The sequence below is a fragment of the Lepisosteus platostomus genome, unplaced genomic scaffold (assembly GCF_059453375.1).
Source record: "Lepisosteus platostomus isolate fLepPlt1 unplaced genomic scaffold, fLepPlt1.hap1 Scaffold_32_H1, whole genome shotgun sequence".
Lineage (NCBI taxonomy): Eukaryota > Metazoa > Chordata > Actinopteri > Semionotiformes > Lepisosteidae > Lepisosteus > Lepisosteus platostomus.
The window spans coordinates 506869-526747 of NW_028291660.1; the positions used below are offsets into that span (position 1 = coordinate 506869).

The following is a 19879-nucleotide window of genomic DNA, read 5'->3' on the forward strand; positions in this document are numbered from 1 at the left end:
CTGTGTATTACAGCATGTTAATCATCAGTCATTAAAATGTTGGTATATATTATGAAAGCAAGATTGCTCAGTTGGACAAAAGTACACAACCTACCTTCATCAGAAATATTTATGCATCAAAGCCTTTACTGAAGATATTACTAATAGTATTGATAATGGATGACTTTGGACAAGCTGTATACTCAAAGTATAATTTCTTTAGCACATTTGTACAAGCACTTGGAATCTGTCCAAGCCATACTTTGTCAGGCATTTTGTTTTACTTCAACGGGGCATAAAAACTTCCTTGCTTTTAACAGGGCGTTTCATAATTTCTAGCAACGAAAATGATTTAAAATGCGACACCTATCATTCAACTAGAGCTTAAAATATCACAAGGAAAAATACACACCGGTATTCCATTTCTCCCTAAACATTGTAAGCTTCGAAGTCTTTAACTAACGTGATACCGGAGTCAACCAGCATACTTTTAGAATTTGATTAAAAGGGAATATAATATGGAATCGCGTATCTAAAGAATTTAATAACGGTATGATTATATCCGTGTACTGCGGCAGGACTGTGTAAGGCTGTTTCGCCTGCCTGATCATGCGAGCTGTCTTGTAGCCTACTGGTCTAGGTGCGTGACTACCAGCTGGCAGGTTGTGTGTTCGAATCCAGCTGGTGCTGGACTTTTCATTTTTATTTATTTATTTTTTAATCGCGTAACATAAACATATTACCGTATGCAAACTGTACTGTATACAGTATGTATATGTATATTTAATGTCTTAACTGTGCCCGTTTAATTGAATTTAAAAAAAATATTTAACACGAACATGAAGCTGTTTACATGTTCCGCCTGAGAACAGTCACCCGTTGCTACCCAACGCAGAATGGTGATTGGCTGACACCATCTGACACCCCTCTGATTGGAGAAAAAAGACGTGCTGGTGTGCTATACCAGGAAGAGGATTTCTTTCAATTCTAAACGTGTATTTTAAAAGTTTAAGAAGTAAAAACCTTACAGCGTACACAGATTTCTAAACTGATCAGGATCGTTATCTTTGTCTCATGCATAATAATGTTCACCGCTCTGTCCAGCAAATTAATAATAAACTTTATTTTATATAGCTTTTTAAACGAATAATTAGATTGCTCATAAACCTAATCACTTGCTTTTTCTTTTTATTTATGCTCAGATTTCAACTATAGATCGTATTATTAATAACCATAATAACAACCAACCAACAAAAACAACCATATAAACATAATGGTGGTGCTGGACCTTCCAGTTTTATTTATTTATTTTTTAATCGCGTAACATAAACATATTACCGTATGCAAACTGTACTGTATACAATATGTATATGTATATTTAATGTCTTAACTGTGCCCGTTTAAGTATTGAATATTCATATCTAATTTTACCACTGAAGGGAAATCTTAACATAAACATACAGTATATGGCTGCTCTCGGTACTTTAAAGAAAAAAATACGCACCAGTATTCCATTTCTCCCTAAACATTGTAAGCTTCGAATGAAACCACTAAATAAAGACATAAATATAGAAATCTTAAGATTTGTTTTATTTAATGTTGGTAGCAGGATGAACTGTCAGAGTGTATATTTTGTCGCAAAGTTGCTACAAGATGTTAACAGTGAAAAAGGTATTTAGAAATGAGTTATTTCAAGATGAAAAAGAAAACATACACGAAACATGGTTTCATTACGACCAGAATCGGTCTTGAGATATTTTTAACTTGATTTACAGTATTTGAGAGGTATGTCTTAACACCGATACTACAGTGCTTAAGTACTGCTCACGTATATGTTTCTAGGTTTATATTATGCATTTCATACGGTCAAATTACTTTTGAACAACTAATAAGAAGCGCCAAACGGTATGCGTTTTAGTTTCGTTTTGTGCTGGAACCCGTGGATTGATTAGAGATATCAAGTACATACAAGTCATTTTTTAAATGTTGTAGTTCGTCTTGAAAAAATGTTACGAGTACATCATCTATCAACAATTACACAGGTTCTGTTTCCATATTGCGGATTTTGGTTAGGTACAGTATTATCAAATCCAGTGGCGCTGTGTGTTACTTTACTGAGTCCCAATCTGTGATTGAAACCTGTAAAACCGGTTTAATTCGTCACAGCCAGCACTCTTCAGGTGTGAGGGTCTTCTGCTCAGAATGAAACGCTAAAATGTTTGTGTATATTCTAATGGTAGTGGGGGCAGGGTGTGTGGGAACAGGTTTGTTCTTCACACCTGAAACATTTTCTCTGAAAGGATTTTCTTAGCAGTTTAACCGATCTTGTTACAGCATATTACAGTTTACTATTATTAACCATATTAATTTTAAGTGCTTAATGTAAAATCTTGTAAAAATATATTTTCATTGTTCAAATATACATTAATATACATTAAGTCTGACTATCATATAATAAGTTAAATACAAAACTAAAGAAAAAATAGGGTTAAATATAATTCAAAATATTTTGCTAACAATGTTAACTGTTTATGAATAATAAAATGTATTAACTAAGGAGTAGGATGGCACAGTTGTTAGTATGTTTTTTGTTTTGTTTCTTTTTCATAAATACAACAGTAGTACCTGATGTCTCAGTGGCTTTCAAAATTAAATTATGCATGCAAACCTGTGAACTAGAAAGATAACTAAGATTTTAATACTAATTAAATGACCGCGGGCACTTCCCACCCCCCTACATTCTCAGAGTAGAACAGACTAACCTTCTAATGAAAGACGGTCCACCCCCCACGGACAGGAAAAGTGCCCACAGGCACTTAAACTTAATATGGTCAGTAACGGTAAACAGTAACATGGTAAGAAGGAGCACGTACAAACGTTTTCGAAATAACCACATGTAAGACTCTGATCCTAAAAATGTTTAGGGAGAAAGTGGAATACTGGTGTGCTTCCAGAAGAATCAGTATGGCTCAGAGATTAAAACTTCACAGACATTAACGAAGAGCATAACGCGTGTACTGTATACACTGCAAGTACAACCCAACTCTCTGCAGGAGTGCTGGCTGTGACGAATTGAACCGGTTTCACGGGTATTTTCAAAGTAGGAGGCGAGATTTCCAGCGAAAGACACCCCCCCTCAAAAACCCAGTAAATACAGTACTTACTAGTTAAAGGCTAGGCTCCCGACTACGGCGAAAGGAACCCTTCTTTCATTAGAAGACAATGAACATATTTTAGCCCTGAATGAATTAATAGCAAACATGGTTTACATAAAATACATTTTTCCAAGAAAGTTTAGCCTTTGTCACTAATGAAACCACTAAATAAAGACATAAATAGAAAAATCTTAAGATTTTTAAAATACATGACTTTGCTAAAATTTATTTGAAAATAAAAACAATTACAACCGCCAGGGGAGAGAGAGAACAGGGGAGGGATGTTGGTTTTGCATAAGGGGCGGGGCTATGGAAAGTAGGTATGTTTGGGAATGTGTAGTTACATGTTCTGGCTGTTTGTGAATTATCGTTGTTGAGTATGGAGTGTTGAGGTATTGATTTTGTGTAATGCTTTATGTTGAAAATTGAGGTGGATTTTGTTTATGATAAACAGGATAAACTGGGATGGGAGGAAGGTTTGGTTTTGCATAAGGGGCGGGATTATGATAATTGGAGGACTTTGCGAGTGTAAAATGGTTTGATTATTTGATTTTGTATTGTGGTTGTTATCTATGTTTTTGGTTGGTATTATGTTTATATGGTTGTTTTTGTTGGTTGGTTGTTATTATGGTTATTAATAATACGATCTATAGTTGAAATCTGAGCATAAATAAAAAGAAAAAGCAAGTGATTAGGTTTATGAGCAATCTAATTACTTATTCGTTTAAAAAGCTATATAAAATAAAGTTTATTATTAATTTGCTGGACAGAGCGGTGAACATTATTATGCATGAGACAAAGATAACGATCCTGATCAGTTTAGAAATCTGTGTACGCTGTAAGGTTTTTACTTCTTAAACTTTTAAAATACACGTTTAGAATTGAAAGAAATCCTCTTCCTGGTATAGCACACCAGCACGTCTTTTTTCTCCAATCAGAGGGGTGTCAGATGGTGTCAGCCAATCACCATTCTGCGTTGGGTAGCAACGGGTGACTGTTCTCAGGCGGAACATGTAAACAGCTTCATGTTCGTGTTAAATATTTTTTTTAAATTCAATTAAACGGGCACAGTTAAGACATTAAATATACATATACATACTGTATACAGTACAGTTTGCATACGGTAATATGTTTATGTTACGCGATTAAAAAATAAATAAATAAAAATGAAAAGTCCAGCACCAGCTGGATTCGAACACACAACCTGCCAGCTGGTAGTCACGCACCTAGACCAGTAGGCTACAAGACAGCTCGCATGATCAGGCAGGCGAAACAGCCTTACACAGTCCTGCCGCAGTACACGGATATAATCATACCGTTATTAAATTCTTTAGATACGCGATTCCATATTATATTCCCTTTTAATCAAATTCTAAAAGTATGCTGGTTGACTCCGGTATCACGTTAGTTAAAGACTTCGAAGCTTACAATGTTTAGGGAGAAATGGAATACTGGTGCGTATTTTTTTCTTTAAAGTACCAAGACCAGCCATATACTGTATGTTTACGTTCCAAAATTAATATCGTTTATGGCCTTCACACGCGTTACAGTATGCTCCTATTCTTTTTATGCTCAGCTACTAAGATTTCCCTTCAGTGGTAAAATTCAATATCTACAACGGGCACAGTAAAGACGTTTACAGTACAGTAAGTCTTTCTACGACAGACCAATGGACCACGAGTGCCCCTGTCGGTCAACCAATCACGCACCGCAGTATCGCGTGTCATCTTACCTGCGGTATCTGTACTGCGGTGTCTGCACCGCGCACTTTGAATGGCTGCATCTGTAAGTTGAACATGTAACACTTGGGCAAGGTAAAGACAAATCAAGGATGAACACACAAACAAACAAAAGTACAAAGAAACTAACGTAAAACCAACAAAACAACAAAGCCGAAGCTATACGAAAATACACAAACACAAAGCAAAACAAACCAACAAACGAAGCCGAAGCAATAACAAGAAGCGAAGCGAAGCGAAGCGAAAACCAAAACCGAACGGGACCGAAGTCAAACAAAAGGCCTTTTCTTTCTGAAAGCCTCCATGTTATATAGTGAATAAAATGTGTTCTGATTGGCTGAAGGCTGATTGATGATGACATCATATTGAAACAGTGGTGTGATGGTTGGCCAATGGGGAAGGGAGAACAATCAAGGGTCAGCAGTGTGGACATAACAGAAAAACACACAGAACACACACTGGGACGTAACAGTGCCGGCGGGGGGGCGCTCACCCTGAGGTCTGTGCGGGTCCCAATGCATAGTGACGGAGACGCTGTGTTGTAAAAGGGTGCTGTCCTTTGGATGAGATGTAAAACCGAGGTCACAGCGCTCTGTGGTCATTAAAAATGACCACCAAAACCTTTGACAAAAGCTCTTGGTAATTGATGATCTTCAATAATGCTCCTCCTTTAGGTACATTTTAAATCAGCTGAAAAATGCTGTGAAATGGGGGGGCACTTCAGGCCAGTGTAGGATTTGGGTTACAAGAACCATGAAACTGCATGAGAAAGCCCGTACACTGAATTACACAGCTTTCTATTCAAAGGAGGACAAAAGAAATTCCCTGAGTTCGATTTTTTGCAGCACAGAGAGGACCACTGTCGTGAGGCCGGTTAGCTCAGTGGGTTAGAGCGTGGTGCTAGTGACGCCAAGGTTGTGGGTTCGAGCCCTGTACGGGCCAGGTCCATTTCTCCTCTCTTACCAAAGCTGTTAGGTTCCTTTCCGTGGTGAGATGGGTTGTCATGCAACACTGCCACATAGTGCTGACAGACAATTAAATGACAAAAATGAAGAGAGTTAAAGCAGCTGGAGAGGTTTTCTTACAACTTTTGAGCTGACACAGTTTTGGAAAATGTTTCCTTCACGCTGCACTGTACCACATAGGCAGCCAAGAGTCTCCAAAACAAAACAGAATTGACAGTCATATAATGTCCATTAACCCCGGTTTTAAACGCAGCATCATGTCTGCCATCATAAGAATATGAGTCCAATATTTTAGAATATAGTCAGAATGACTTCTAACCTTACCTGTGGTGTCTTTAATCCCTATTGCTCAATGCATGGTGTACGTACTGCATACATGTGTCTTGAGAATGAGGAATGGGCCCCTGAGACAGTCATTTACCTGTTTCACAAATGATCGTATTTTACTAGAGATTCTGTTTGGGATTCAGATGTGCATTCGGACAGCAATCCCTTTCAAGAAATGATACGTTCTGGATGAGGTCAGTGGTGCTGGAACACTGTATTTAGGATGTGTTTGCAGTGATTGTGTGTCCCCTGCTTCAACGCAGTGATATATAGATGTGCTCCTGTAATTTATTGGTACATGCCCAGGGCAGTAAGCAGTCTGAGGATTTATTTCCAGATGGCATAGAGCAGTGAAGAAGTGAAGAAGTGCAACACACTGGATCATTATATTTTTAGAATCTATTCTACTTAAATTATTACATTATACACAATTTGAGTTCATTTTAAAAAGTAAAAGGTAATGAAAGGAATGCATTTTCGTAAGAAAGATAATACCGATATGCATGTGATAATCTTCCTTATATCATGTAGTGCGTCATTTGGACACTTTGTGGGCTTGAAATACAAAGAAAATCATGTTCTATGGTACAAGATAAATGCAAAACTTAAGCTTTTATTTTAATTAGATTTGTTTATAAAGCATAAGCAATCATTTATTACATTAATATATCTGAAAATAACATTTTAGCATCATATTATTACATACAGGTCTCTAGCTTCAACACAGTGCTATATATATATATGCTCAGTGATTTATTGGTACATGCCCAGGGCAACAATCAGAATGAGGATTTATTTCCAGACGGGCTACAGGTAGTGTTGTGAAATACTTCAACACACTGGATCGCAGATTTAGACCCCCTGCACTCTTACTCCTTAAAAACCAAAGAAATGAAGATATGTAGCAATCACATTGTAACAGGGGTGACAGTGACTTAATGCTTATACAAGTGGACTTCTGGTACCTTTAGGGTACGGTGTTCCCTGAAGGGCTCTCAAACCCCGCATTTCAGATGCCTAGCTGTATCGCTGATGTGTTGCACCTCAGAATCACTTTTAAACCTTACCTCTGGTATCTTTAATCCCTATTGCTCAACGCATGGTGAAAGTATTGCATAAATGTGTCTGAAAATGAGCAATGGGCACCTGAGAGACTCATTTGCCTGTTTCACAAATGATCATATTTGACTAGAGATTCTGTTTGGGATTCAGTTGTGCATTCTGACAGCAATCCCTTTAAAAAAACGATACATTCTGGATGAGGTCAAAGGTGAAGGAACACTGTATTTAGGATGTGTTTGCAGTTATTCTGTGTCTCTAGCTTCAACACAGTGATATATATATATATATGCTCACTGATTTTTTGGTACATCCCCAGGGCAATAATCATTATGAGGATTTATTTCCAGATGTGCTAGGGGTAGTGTTGTGAAATACTTCAACACACTGGATCGCAGGTTTAAACCCCTTGCACTCTTACTCCTTAAAAACCAACAAATGCAGATATGTAGCAATCATATTGTAGCAGACACTCATTTGCCAGTTTCACAAATGATCATATTTTACTAGATATTCTGTTTGGGATACGGATGTGCATTCTGACAGCAATCTCTTTCAAAATATGATTTTACCTTATCACAGCTTTGCCCTTCTTGCCTCTTTGGACAATATCTCTATCTTGTGGTCGTTGTTGGTAATGTCTAGACAATATCTCCATCTTGTAGTCGTTGTTGGTAATGTCTTCTTATGCCTTTTTTATTTAAATTCTCTATTAGTTGATTCTAGAATCTCTACAATGGAGTTGAAAACATCAGTTTTATAGCAGACAATATGACATTATTTATAGTCCAATTAGAAACTTATTACCCTGTTTTTAACATAATAACAAATTAAAATTGATTAAAACTAAGTTTGGAACACCAGGGAACATAACGAATGATTTTTAGGAAAACCATGAGGTTCTCTGTGTCCGATGCCTGCAAGGGGAGAAAGCTAGAATCCTTTGATTTTTTCAAAATTTGAAAATAAACATCATATAACAACAGCTTTCATTCCTAGGAGTGAAAAACAACCATTTTTGAAGACATAGTAGTTTCTAAAACACTACAATAAGTTAAAAACAACCATTTTATATTACATTATTTTTTGTGAAATTTGTCATTTTTTGCACTATTTTTAATAAAATCTCTAATTAAAAGTGATTAAAATTAAGTTTGGAACAACAAGGAACACAAAAAAAAATATTTTAAGGAAAAAAATGATGTCTTCTGTGCCAGGTGCCTGCACGGGGAGAAAGCTAGAATCCTACCCAGGCTCCTGGAGCTCTGTCCTGGCTAAAGGAGGGTGAATCCATCCCCTTCAAAGCTCCATGAAAAAATGATATTTTTAAATTTGAAAAAAAAAACATTATAGAACAACATCTCTTGGTCCACAGAGAGCAACAATCCAACTTTGAACAAAATCCATTGACTGATCCCCGAATCCTGAAGTTTCTTCGCATGATATTGGGCTTGCAACCACTTTCTGGAAAACGAAGAAAAAGGCCAAAAATGAAAAAAAAGTTATCAATTCTAGAGCCTAAGAGGAAAACAAGACAAATGTATATCTCCAAATAATTTTATGTGCTTCAGAAGAGCCCAGGAAAGTTTTTTGCATACATGAAACCACGCCCGTTTGCACGTAAGCAGACATGGTTGCACAAACGACTGCATGAAAGCACGCGTGCATGCGAAGTCATCCTGTTGAGCATTTGAAAAGCTGCACCACGCCACACTTTAAATAGCTCTTACATTAGTGGTAGACACAGGAATCGCCGCAGGAATCAAAATTGAACCTAGTTCATTCGCCGCCGCATTCCTCCTATAATCTAACACGGAGTGCGAGGTGGCTGCGGATACGTTTTCAAAGTCGCTCTCCGTTAAAAAAAAATAAATACCTTTGACAAAATACGTGCCTGCAGACAGTAACACCTCAGAGGGTTTAAGGCTGGCTTCACGTTCAAATGATAAAGTCTCCCCGTCCGGATGTCAAAATGCAACTTTGGCAGACAGAAAAAACATCAACAAACCACAAATGTGGACAAGGATTTTACAAGCTGCACCATACTGCACTTTCAAAAGCATTTACATTCCTGTTAGACGCAGGAATTGCCTTTGTTTTGCGCGCTTACGAACGCCATGGAAAACGAAACAAAACAAAAGCCCTCAGCTCCTGCACTTGATTATAATGCCATTTCGTGTCGAAGCAGTAATTTACATCATCCTACCACTGCAACACGGGGAATAGAGGGAAATGAGCACAAGCTACGAATCGTCTCAATCACTCCCTAGAGTCGTAAGGCGCATTGAAGGGTGCACCCCCATCATTAATCGTTGCGCCTCTGTGAAGGAAAGCTCTTGAGCAGTCTTTGAAACAGCTCAGATCAAACACTTGATTGCTTCCATGTGCATCTGGAGCCCATTTCTTATTTTCACTTCACGCCGCCCAAAGCATTTCTAAAACAGGAGATTCGCGTTTAGGAATGCGCCCTGCCCTACAAATAAAACAGTTCTGTTGCGCTTTTGATCAAAGGGAGATTCGCTGTTCTTACTTTTTGATGACATAACACCCAAAGGGGCTACTTTGGAGCTGGATTCCAACCAGCATCCTAAAGTTTCTTGGCGGTATCCTTTACAGTCCTCTGTTCGGTCGACAAGGGACTAAAGGGGGCAGCTTTCCTCACACATACAGTGCAATGTACTGTAGTGCTCCCATTCATTGAATTCACAGTTCTGCATCAGACCTCTAACTCGTTTCCTTAGCTTGGATTTAAGCCACGAAGCAGGCTTCTTCTGTATAAAGGTCTAGAGGAATCACAAACTATTTGAGAGGCCATCATCCTAGGGGGAACTGACAAAGTCTATCCCTAAACACCTAGCGATGTCTCTAGAGAGACTGTCAAAAATCACTTTCTCCATTCGTGCTGCAAGTAAGTAAAAACGTGGTCTCAACCCAGGGCCACTTGGCAGCAGCGGCACGTAAATACTGTTACTGCTCGATACCGACGTTAGCCTACAATACCATGTTTAGCCACCGCTAGGAAATGTACGGCTCTAGTACCAGAGCAAACGACAGGAGGGCCAACGTTTAACAGGCACATGTGTTAGATATGGAGAGCGACGAGGATGGGATTCAAACCCACACGTGCAGAGCACAATGGATTAGCAGTTCATCACCTTAACCACTCGGCCACCTCGTTGACGAAACTGGGCTGTCCGGACATGGGTTGGCGCGCTCCAGATGATCTTTTTCTTTTTTTTCCCTCGTACTCGAGGGTCATTTTCCTGTTCCACGTGCGATTTCAACATTTTCCTTGGGAGATGTCAAGCCAGCAAGCCACTGCTGTGGTTCAGTGGCCAGTGTGGAGTTCAGTGGCCCTGTTGTACACAGAAAGCACATTGAGCTCCTTGGACATGAAAAGTTCCAGATAAAAGCCATTCGTCACCCTTTCTCTTGGTGTTGATGTTGCTATTGTATGTAAAGGTGGCAACTTGCTCAGCGAGCAGGCGGAGCACACACCGAATGCAGATGTGTCTGAGTGGTGTGTCCAAGTGGCTGCAAAAAAACAGTACTCCCGGGGCGCCGTGGCTTAGTTGGTTAAAGCGCCTGTCTAGTAAACAAGAAATCCTGGGTCCGAATCCCAGCGGTGCCTTTTTTTGTGCTGTGTTCTCGAACAGAACTGGTCATTATGGACAACCGCATACGCCTAGACTTAATTAAATGCAAGTATTCATTTCCAGTCTTGAACGACTTGTTTTTCTTAAAATGGATGCAACTTGCAAAACATGAAATACAAACCTTGCTAATCAGCGCTAGCGGCTGGCAAAAAAAAAATAAGTCAGTAATGTTTTTTTTCTTTAACCTTAACCCTGCTAATGGAGAAGAGTTAAACGACCGAGTCTATGCAGCTTAAACGGTTCGCACGTCGGGTTCTTAGCTGAAAGGGTGGTAAACCACGCTCACCCCAGTCCTTAATCTTTTAAAGAGGATACAAAATTGAACCTAGTCGCCACATCACATACATCCTGTTCAATGATAAAAAGGTAACATCTATCCTCGCTCCAGAGTAAATCTCACGTTGAGGGCATCTTTTTTTTCACTTTACCGTGAGTCGGGCTCGGCTGCACAGAGGACAGAGCAGAGCAATGAGATCACAGGGACAGGGGAGTCACACGCTGGCGGTTTGAATACGCGGAAGATCACTGAGGGATCCACAGTATGTGGACCTTCCGTGCGCCATCAGTCCGCACTCCGCACTAAATACAGTGTTCCAGCACCTTTGACCTCACCCAGAACGTATCATTTCTTGAAAGGGATTGCTGTCCGAATGCACATCTGAATCCCAAACAGAATCTCTAGTAAAATACGATCATTTGTGAAACAGGCAAATGACTGTCTCAGGGTCAATTCCTCATTGTCAGACACATGTATGCAATGCTTTCACCGTGCATTGAGCAATAGGGATTAAAGACGCCACAGATAAGGTTAGAAGTCATGTTCTATGATCATTTCTTTCAGCATTAGGGACTAACTATACTAAACGTATGATGATAAAATGTTATTTTCACATATATTAATGTAATAAATGATTGCTTATGCTTTATAAACAAATCTAATTAAAATAAATGATTACGTTTTGTATTTATCTTGTACCATAGAACATGATTTTCTTTGTATTTCAAGCCCACAAAGTGTCCAAATGACGCACTACATGATATAAGGAAGATTATCACATGCATATCGGTATTATCTTTCTTATGAAAATGCATTCCTTTCATTACCTTTTACTTTTTAAAATGAACTCAAATTGAGTATAATGTAATAATTTAAGTAGAATAGATTCTAATAATATAATGATCCAGTGTTTTGCACTACTTCACTGCTTCACTGCTCTATGCCATCTGGAAATAAATCCTCAGACTGCTTACTGCCCTGGGCTTGTACCAATAAATTACAGGAGCACATCTATATATCACTGCGTTGAAGCAGGAGACACACAATCACTGTAAACACATCCTAAATACAGTGTTCCAGCACCTTTGACCTCACCCAGAACGTATCATTTCTTGAAAGGGATTGCTGTCCGAATGCACATCTGAATCCCAAACAGAATCTCTAGTAAAATACGATCATTTGTGAAACAGGCAAATGACTGTCTCAGGGTCAATTCCTCATTGTCAGACACATGTATGCAATGCTTTCACCGTGCATTGAGCGATAGGGATTAAAGACGCCACAGATAAGGTTAGAAGTCATGTTCTATGATCATTTCTTTCAGCATTAGGGACTAACTATACTAAACGTATGATGATAAAATGTTATTTTCACATATATTAATGTAATAAATGATTGCTTATGCTTTATAAACAAATCTAATTAAAATAAATGATTACGTTTTGTATTTATCTTGTACCATAGAACATGATTTTCTTTGTATTTCAAGCCCACAAAGGGTCCAAATGACGCACTACATGATATAAGGAAGATTATCACATGCATATCGGTATTATCTTTCTTATGAAAATGCATTCCTTTCATTACCTTTTACTTTTTAAAATGAACTCAAATTGAGTATAATGTAATAATTTAAGTAGAATAGATTCTAATAATATAATGATCCAGTGTTTTGCACTACTTCACTGCTTCACTGCTCTATGCCATCTGGAAATAAATCCTCAGACTGCTTACTGCCCTGGGCATGTACCAATAAATTAAAGGAGCACATCTGTTTATCACTGCATTGAAGCAGGAGACACACAGTCTCTGCAAACACATCCTAGATACAGTGTTCCAGCACCTTTGACCTCATCCAGAACATATCATTTCTTGAAAGGGATTGCTGTCCGAATGCACATCTGAATCCCAAACAGAATCTCTAGTAAAATACGATCATTTGTGAAACAGGCAAATGACTGTCTCAGGGGCCCATTCCTCATTCTCAAGACACATGTATGCAGTACGTACACCATGAATTGAACAATAGGGATTAAAGACACCACAGGTAAGGTTAGAAGTCATTCTGACTATATTCTAAAATATTGGACTCATATTCTTATGATGGCAGACATGATGCTGCGTTTAAAACCGGGGTTAATGGACATTATATGACTGTCAATTCTGTTTTGTTTTGGAGACTCTTGGCTGCCTATATGGTACAGTGCAGCGTGAAGGAAACATTTTCCAAAACTGTGTCAGCTCAAAAGTTGTAAGAGAACCTCTCCAGCTGCTTTAACTCTCTTCATTTTTGTCATTTAATTGTCTGTCGGCACTATGTGGCAGCGTTGCATGACAACCCATCTCACCACGGAAAGGAACCTAAGAGCTTTGGTAAGAGAGGAGAAAAGGACCTGGCCAGTAAGGGGCTCGAACCCGCAACTTTGGCGTTATTAGCACCACGCTCTAACCAACTGAGCTAACCAGCCTCACGACAGTGGTCCTCTCTGTGCTGCAAAAAATCGAACTCAGGGAATTTCTTTTGCCCTCCTTTGAATAGAAAGCCGTGTAATTCAGTGTACGGGCTTTTTTCATGCAGTTTCATGGTTCTTGTAACCCAAATCCTACACTGGCCTGAAGTGCCCCCCCATTTCACAGCATTTTTCAGCTGATTTAAAATGTACCTAAAGGAGAAGCATTATTGAAGACCATCAATTACCAAGAGCTTTTGTCAAAGGTTTTGGTGGTCATTTTTAATGACCACAGAGCAATGTGACCTCGGTTTTACATCTCATCCAAAAGACAGCGCCCTTTTACAACACAGCGTCTCCGTCACTATGCTGGGGCATTGGGACCCGCACAGACCTCAGGGTGAGCGCCCCGCCGCCGGCACCATTAACACCGCTTCCAGCTGGAAGGTTTGTTTTTCCCTGTAGCTCACCCTCATCCGGATTCTGACCTGGCTCACACCTGCTTAGCTTCAGTGGGTTTTCAGTTGCGAGTTGCAAGGGGATGCAAGTGATGGAGCAGCTCGCTGCAAAAGCCACTGCATTGGCCGGGAATCAAAGCCGAGCCTCCTGCGTGGCAAGCGAGAATTCTACCACTGAACCACCAATGCTCAGTACCCGGGCCTTCAAAAAAGACGCTTTTTTGGTGCTCTGTGCAAAAAGCGTCGACATCTGCTTCCAGCTGCAAAATGCCATTCGCGGACGCTGAATAATTTATTTGCAAGGGAGCGGGTACAAGCAATTTGGCATTTTAAAACCACCAGGAACACCAAACAGGCGCGCTTCTTTGCTTGCGCCGAAACACAACGACAGGAGGTGGACAACGTAGTCGGCAGGATTCGAACCTCTTTCTGTCTATTATATACTAAATATTCTCTTGTCTGTCTCCTGTTTGTATAGAACTGAATGTCCCTGACAATGTACTGTTAGTTTTAATTGAAGAACGGCATTTGTGTTCAAATATATCAGACAAGTTTACGTAACTGCTCATGCGACACTCAGTTGTAATTAGTCAAGAAATAAAGTCGAACAACAGCTGCGGGTTTGATTCTGAACGTATCAGATTGCAGCACCTTTTACTTCAATTGACAAATGATAGAGATTCGAAGAGAGATCCTTCAGACCAGCAAGCAAACCCACGGCTATTTCGGTTTTCTATCTAGGCAACGTTGGTGTCTGCAATAGCATACATGAAAGCGTGATGCAATTTCTGTGGCTACATTTGTTGCACGTCATGCACAGTAAGAGTGTTTCTAACACCAAATAAAAAGTCAACAATTAGCGATCACGCCTTCTCCTCAGTTAACCCACTGAAACCCTTGCTGTTAACAGTTCTTTAATGCGTGCTTTACGAGCACCTACATATTGTGTCGGTTCTTTCAGTTTTATTCATTAGGTTTTCAAAGGCATAAGTAGAACACCAGAGGTGCGAACGCAAGATGTGTGGTTATCTGAAGAACTCATTTCCATGGCAGCGGGGCCAAGCGATTTAGCGTTTTTATAGTACCAGGAAAGGAAAAGCAGCACTTCACCTTTGCCGCGCAGGCACAAGGAGACGTGCAGCAGACGCCGTAGTCGGCAGGATTCGAACCTGCGCGGGGAGTCCCCAATGGATTTCGAGTCCATCGCCTTAACCACTCGGCCACGACTACAGCGAGATCGCCATCGCCGCATTCCTCCTTTAATCTAACACGGAGTGCCACGTGGCTGCGGAAACCTTTTCAAAGTCGCTCTCCGTTAAAAAAAATAAATACCTTTGACAAAATACGTGCCGGCAGATAGACACGCCTCAGAGGGTTTAAGGCTGGCTTCACGTTCAAATGATAAAGTCTCCCCGTCCGGATGTCAAAATGCAGCTTTGGCAGACAGAACAAACAGCAACAAACCACAAATGTGGATAAGGATTTTACAAGCTGCACCACACTGCACTTTCAAAAGCATTTACATTCCTGTTAGACGCAGGAATTGCCTTTGATTTGCGTGCTTACAAACGCCATGGAAAACGAAACAAAACAAAAGCCCTCAGCTCCTGCACTTGATTATAATGCCGTTACGTGTCGAAGCAGGAATTTACGTCATCCTACCACTGCAACACGGGGAATAGAGGGAAATGAGCACACGCTACGAATCGTCTCAATCACTCCCTAGAGTCGTAAGGCGCATTGAAGGGTGCACCCCCATCATTAATCGTTGCGCCTCTGTGAAAGGAAAGCTTTTGAGCAGTCTTTGAAACAGCTCGGATGAAACACTTGATTGCTTCCATGTGCATCTGGAGCCCATTTCTTATTTTCACTTCATGCCGCCCAAAGCATTTCTAAAACAGGAGATTCGCGTTTGGGAATGCGCCCTGCCCTACAAATAAAACAGGTCTACGGGTCTGAAACCTGCTCCACGGAAAACAGCTCTGTTGCGCATTTGATCAAAGGGAGAGTCGCTGTTCTTACTTTTTGATGACATAACACCCAAAGGGGCTTCTTTGGAGCTGTATTCCAACCAGCATCCTAAAGCTTCTTGGCGGTATCCTTTGCAGTCCTCTGTTTGGTCAACAAGGGACAGAAGGGGGCAGCTTTCCTCACACATACAGTGCAATGTACTGTAGTGTTCCCGTTCATTGAATTCGCAGTTCTGCATCAGACCTCTAACTCGTTACATTAGCTTGGATTTAAGCCATTAAGCAGGCTTCTAGTGTATAAACGTCTAGAGGAATCACAAACTATTTGAGAGGCCATCATCCCAGGGGGAACTGACAAAGTCTATCCCTAAACACCTAGCGCAATCTCTCGAGAGACTGTCAAAAATCGCTTTCTCCGTTTGCGTTGCAAGTAAGTGAAAACACGGTCTCAAACCAGAGCCACTTGGCAGCAGCGGCACGTAAATACTGTTACTGTCACTGCTCGATACTGACGTTAGCCTACTATACCATGTTCAGCCACCGCTAGGAAATGTACGGCTCTAGTACTGGAGCAAACAACAGGAGGGCCAAAGGCGCACGGGCACACATGGAGAGTGACGAGAATGGGACTCGAACCCATGCGTGCAGAGTACAGTGGATTAGCAGTCCATCGCCTTAACCACTCGGCCACCTCATCTAGGAAACTGGGCTGTCCAGACATGGGTTGCCGCGCTCCAGATGATCTTTTTCTTTTTTTTCCCTCGTACTCGAGGGTCATTTTCCTGTTCCACATGCGATTTCAACATTTTCCTTGGGAGATGTCAAGCCAGCAAGCCACTACTGTGGTTCAGTGGCCATTGTGGAGTTCAGTGGCCCTGTTGTACACAGAATGCACATTGAGCTCCTTGGACATGAAAAGTTCCAGATAAAAGCCATTTGTCATCCTTTCTCTTGGTGTCGATGTTGCTATTGTATATAAAGGTGGCAACTTGCTCAGCGAGCAGGCGGAGCACACACCGAATGCAGATGTGTCTGAGTGGTGTGTCCAAGTGGCTGCAAAAAAACAGCACTCCCGGGGCGCCGTGGCTTAGTTGGTTAAAGCGCCTGTCTAGTAAACAAGAAATCCTGGGTCCGAATCCCAGCGGTGCCTTTTTTTGTGCTGTGTTCTCGAACAGAACTGGTCATTATGGACAACCGCATACGCCTAGACTTAATTAAATGCAAGTATTCATTTCCTGTCTTGAACGACTTGTTTTTCTTAAAATGGATGCAACTTGCAAAACATGAAATACAAACCTCGCTAATCAGCGCTCGCGGCTGGCAAAAAAAAAAGAAGTCAGCAATGTTTTTTTCTTTAACCTTAAGCCTGCTAATGGAGAAGAACCTAGTTGCCATATCACATACATCCGTTTCAACGATAAGAAGGTAACAACTATCCTCACTCGAGAGTAAATCTCACGTTGAGGGCATATTTTTTTCCACTTTACCATGAGTCGGGCTCAGCTACACAGAGGCGAGAGCAGAGCAATGAGGTCACGGGGACAGGGGAGTCACACGCTGGCAGTTTGAACACGCGGAAGATCACTGAGGGATCCACAGTATGTGGACCCTCCGTGCGCCATCATTCCACACTCCAGACTCTGAATCCTGCCATCCGAGTTAAGATCTCGGCGGAACCTGAGGCGCAGTTCTTTCTTAAAACGTAATCTGGTGAGCATTTCTAGAATCGTACTTGTATAGATGCAGCCTTTAATGTGTTGCTAGGTTAAAATTTATGACTTCTTGTATTTCAGTAGGCAACTGCCCTCTTGATTTCGGATTTAATTTCTTTATTACAGGGGCGCTTTTATGATGACAGAGTCATGTTCAGGTACTTTGCTTGATGGAGGAAGCTCATTTCGGACTCTGTGATCTGCTCACCTGGAAAGGTCTGCTGTACTACTACAAGAGAGAAGTAGAGTCTGGAGGAAGGGACAATTTTATGATGCTTTGGAAGGTAATGTTTTTTTTTTCTTTGAAATCGAAATGAATCAGAATATCAGTGCAAAAGACAAACTCTTGGTTTGGTTTAAAGAGATATGGTTTTAAAACAGACAAAATGTAGAAAACAGGTGTTTCTCACTTTTGGAAAAGAATGGACCGGGGGTAATATTTTACTAGTTGCAGTGCTAAGCTCACTGAGTTACAGTCCTGCACTGTCACACCAGGGCCAGTGGTGCAATGGATAATGTATCTGACTATGGATTAGGAGTTTGGAGGTTCGACTCCTGCCTGGCGCTGGTTGTTTTTAAACACATCAGCCTACTCCCTAAGTAGCCTGTGCTACTTACTGCATTGTAATCGTACCCAGTAAGAGATTTCCTTCATGTAAATGAACTGCATCTGACAGCTTTAGAAAAACACCTGGGCTCAGTACGGTGCAGAGAGCTCAAGTTGTGTATAATGTAATAATTTAAGTAGAATAGATTCTAATAATATAATGATCCAGTGTGTTGCACTACTTCACTGCTTCACTGCTCTATGCCGTCTGGAAATAAATCCTCAGACTACTTACTGCCCTGGGCATGTACCAATAAATTACAGGAGCACATCTATATATCACTGCGTTGAAGCAGGAGACACAATCACTGCAAACACATCCTAAATACAGTGTTCCAGCACCTTTGACCTCATCCAGAACGTATAATTTCTTGAAAGGAATTGCTGTCCGAATGCACATCTGAATCCCAATCAGAATCTCTAGTAAAATACGATCATTTGTGAAACAGGTAAATGTCTCAGGGGCCCATTCCTCATTCTCAAGACACATGTATGCAGTACGTACACCATGCATTGAGCAATAGGGATTAAAGACACCACAGGTAAGGTTAGAAGACATTCTGACTATATTCTAAAATATTGGACTCATATTCTTATGATGGCAGACATGATGCTGTGTTTAAAACCGGGGTTAATGGACATTATATGACTGTCAATTCTGTTTTGTTTTGGAGACTCTTGGCTGCCTATGTGGTACAGTGCAGCGTGAAGAAAACATTTTCCAAAACTGTGTCAGCTCAAAAGTTGTAAGAAAACCTTTCCAGCTGCTTTAACTCTCTTCATTTTTGTCATTTAATTGTCTGTCGGCACTATGTGGTAGCGTTGCATGACAACCCATCTCACCACGGAAAGGAACCTAACAGCTTTTGTAAGAGAGGAGAAAAGGACCTGGCCTGTACGGAGATCGAACCCACGACCTTGGCGTTATTAGCACCACGCTCTAACCAACTGAGCTAACCAGCGTCACGACAGCCATCCTCTCTGTGCTGCAAAAAATCGAACTCAGGGAATTTCTTTTGCCCTCCTTTGAATAGAAAGCCGTGTAATTCAGTGTACAGGCTTTCTCGTGCAGTTTCATGGTTCTTGTAACCCAAATCCTACACTGGCCTGAAGTGCCCCCCATTTCACAGAATTTTTCAGCTGATTTAAAATGTACCTAAAGGAGAAGCATTATTGAAGACAATCAATTACCAAGAGCTTTTGTCAAAGGTTTTGGTGGTCATTTTTAATGACCACAGAGCGATGTGACCTCGGTTTTACATCTCATCCAAAAGACAGCGCCCTTTTACAACACAGCGTCTCCGTCACTATGCTGGGGCATTGGGACCCGCACAGACCTCAGGGTGAGCGCCCCACCGCCGGCACCATTAACACCGCTTCCAGCTGGAAGCTTTGTTTTTCCCTGTAGCTCACCCTCATCCGGGTACTGACCTGGCTCACACCTGCTTAGCTTCAGTGGGTTTTCAGTTGCGAGTTGCAAGGGGATGCAAGTGATGGAGCAGCTAGCTGCAAAAGCCACTGCATT

The 19879-nt window shown here is 40.8% G+C and overlaps 1 non-coding gene across 1 annotated transcript; it reads right to left on the bottom strand.

The window, feature by feature from the left end:
* Nucleotides 1-15213: 15213 nt before the first annotated feature.
* Nucleotides 15214-15295, bottom strand: trnas-cga (transfer RNA serine (anticodon CGA)). Its single transcript has one exon. It is a non-coding gene; the product is annotated as a tRNA-Ser (tRNA).
* Between the last annotated feature and the right edge of the window lie 4584 nt (nucleotides 15296-19879).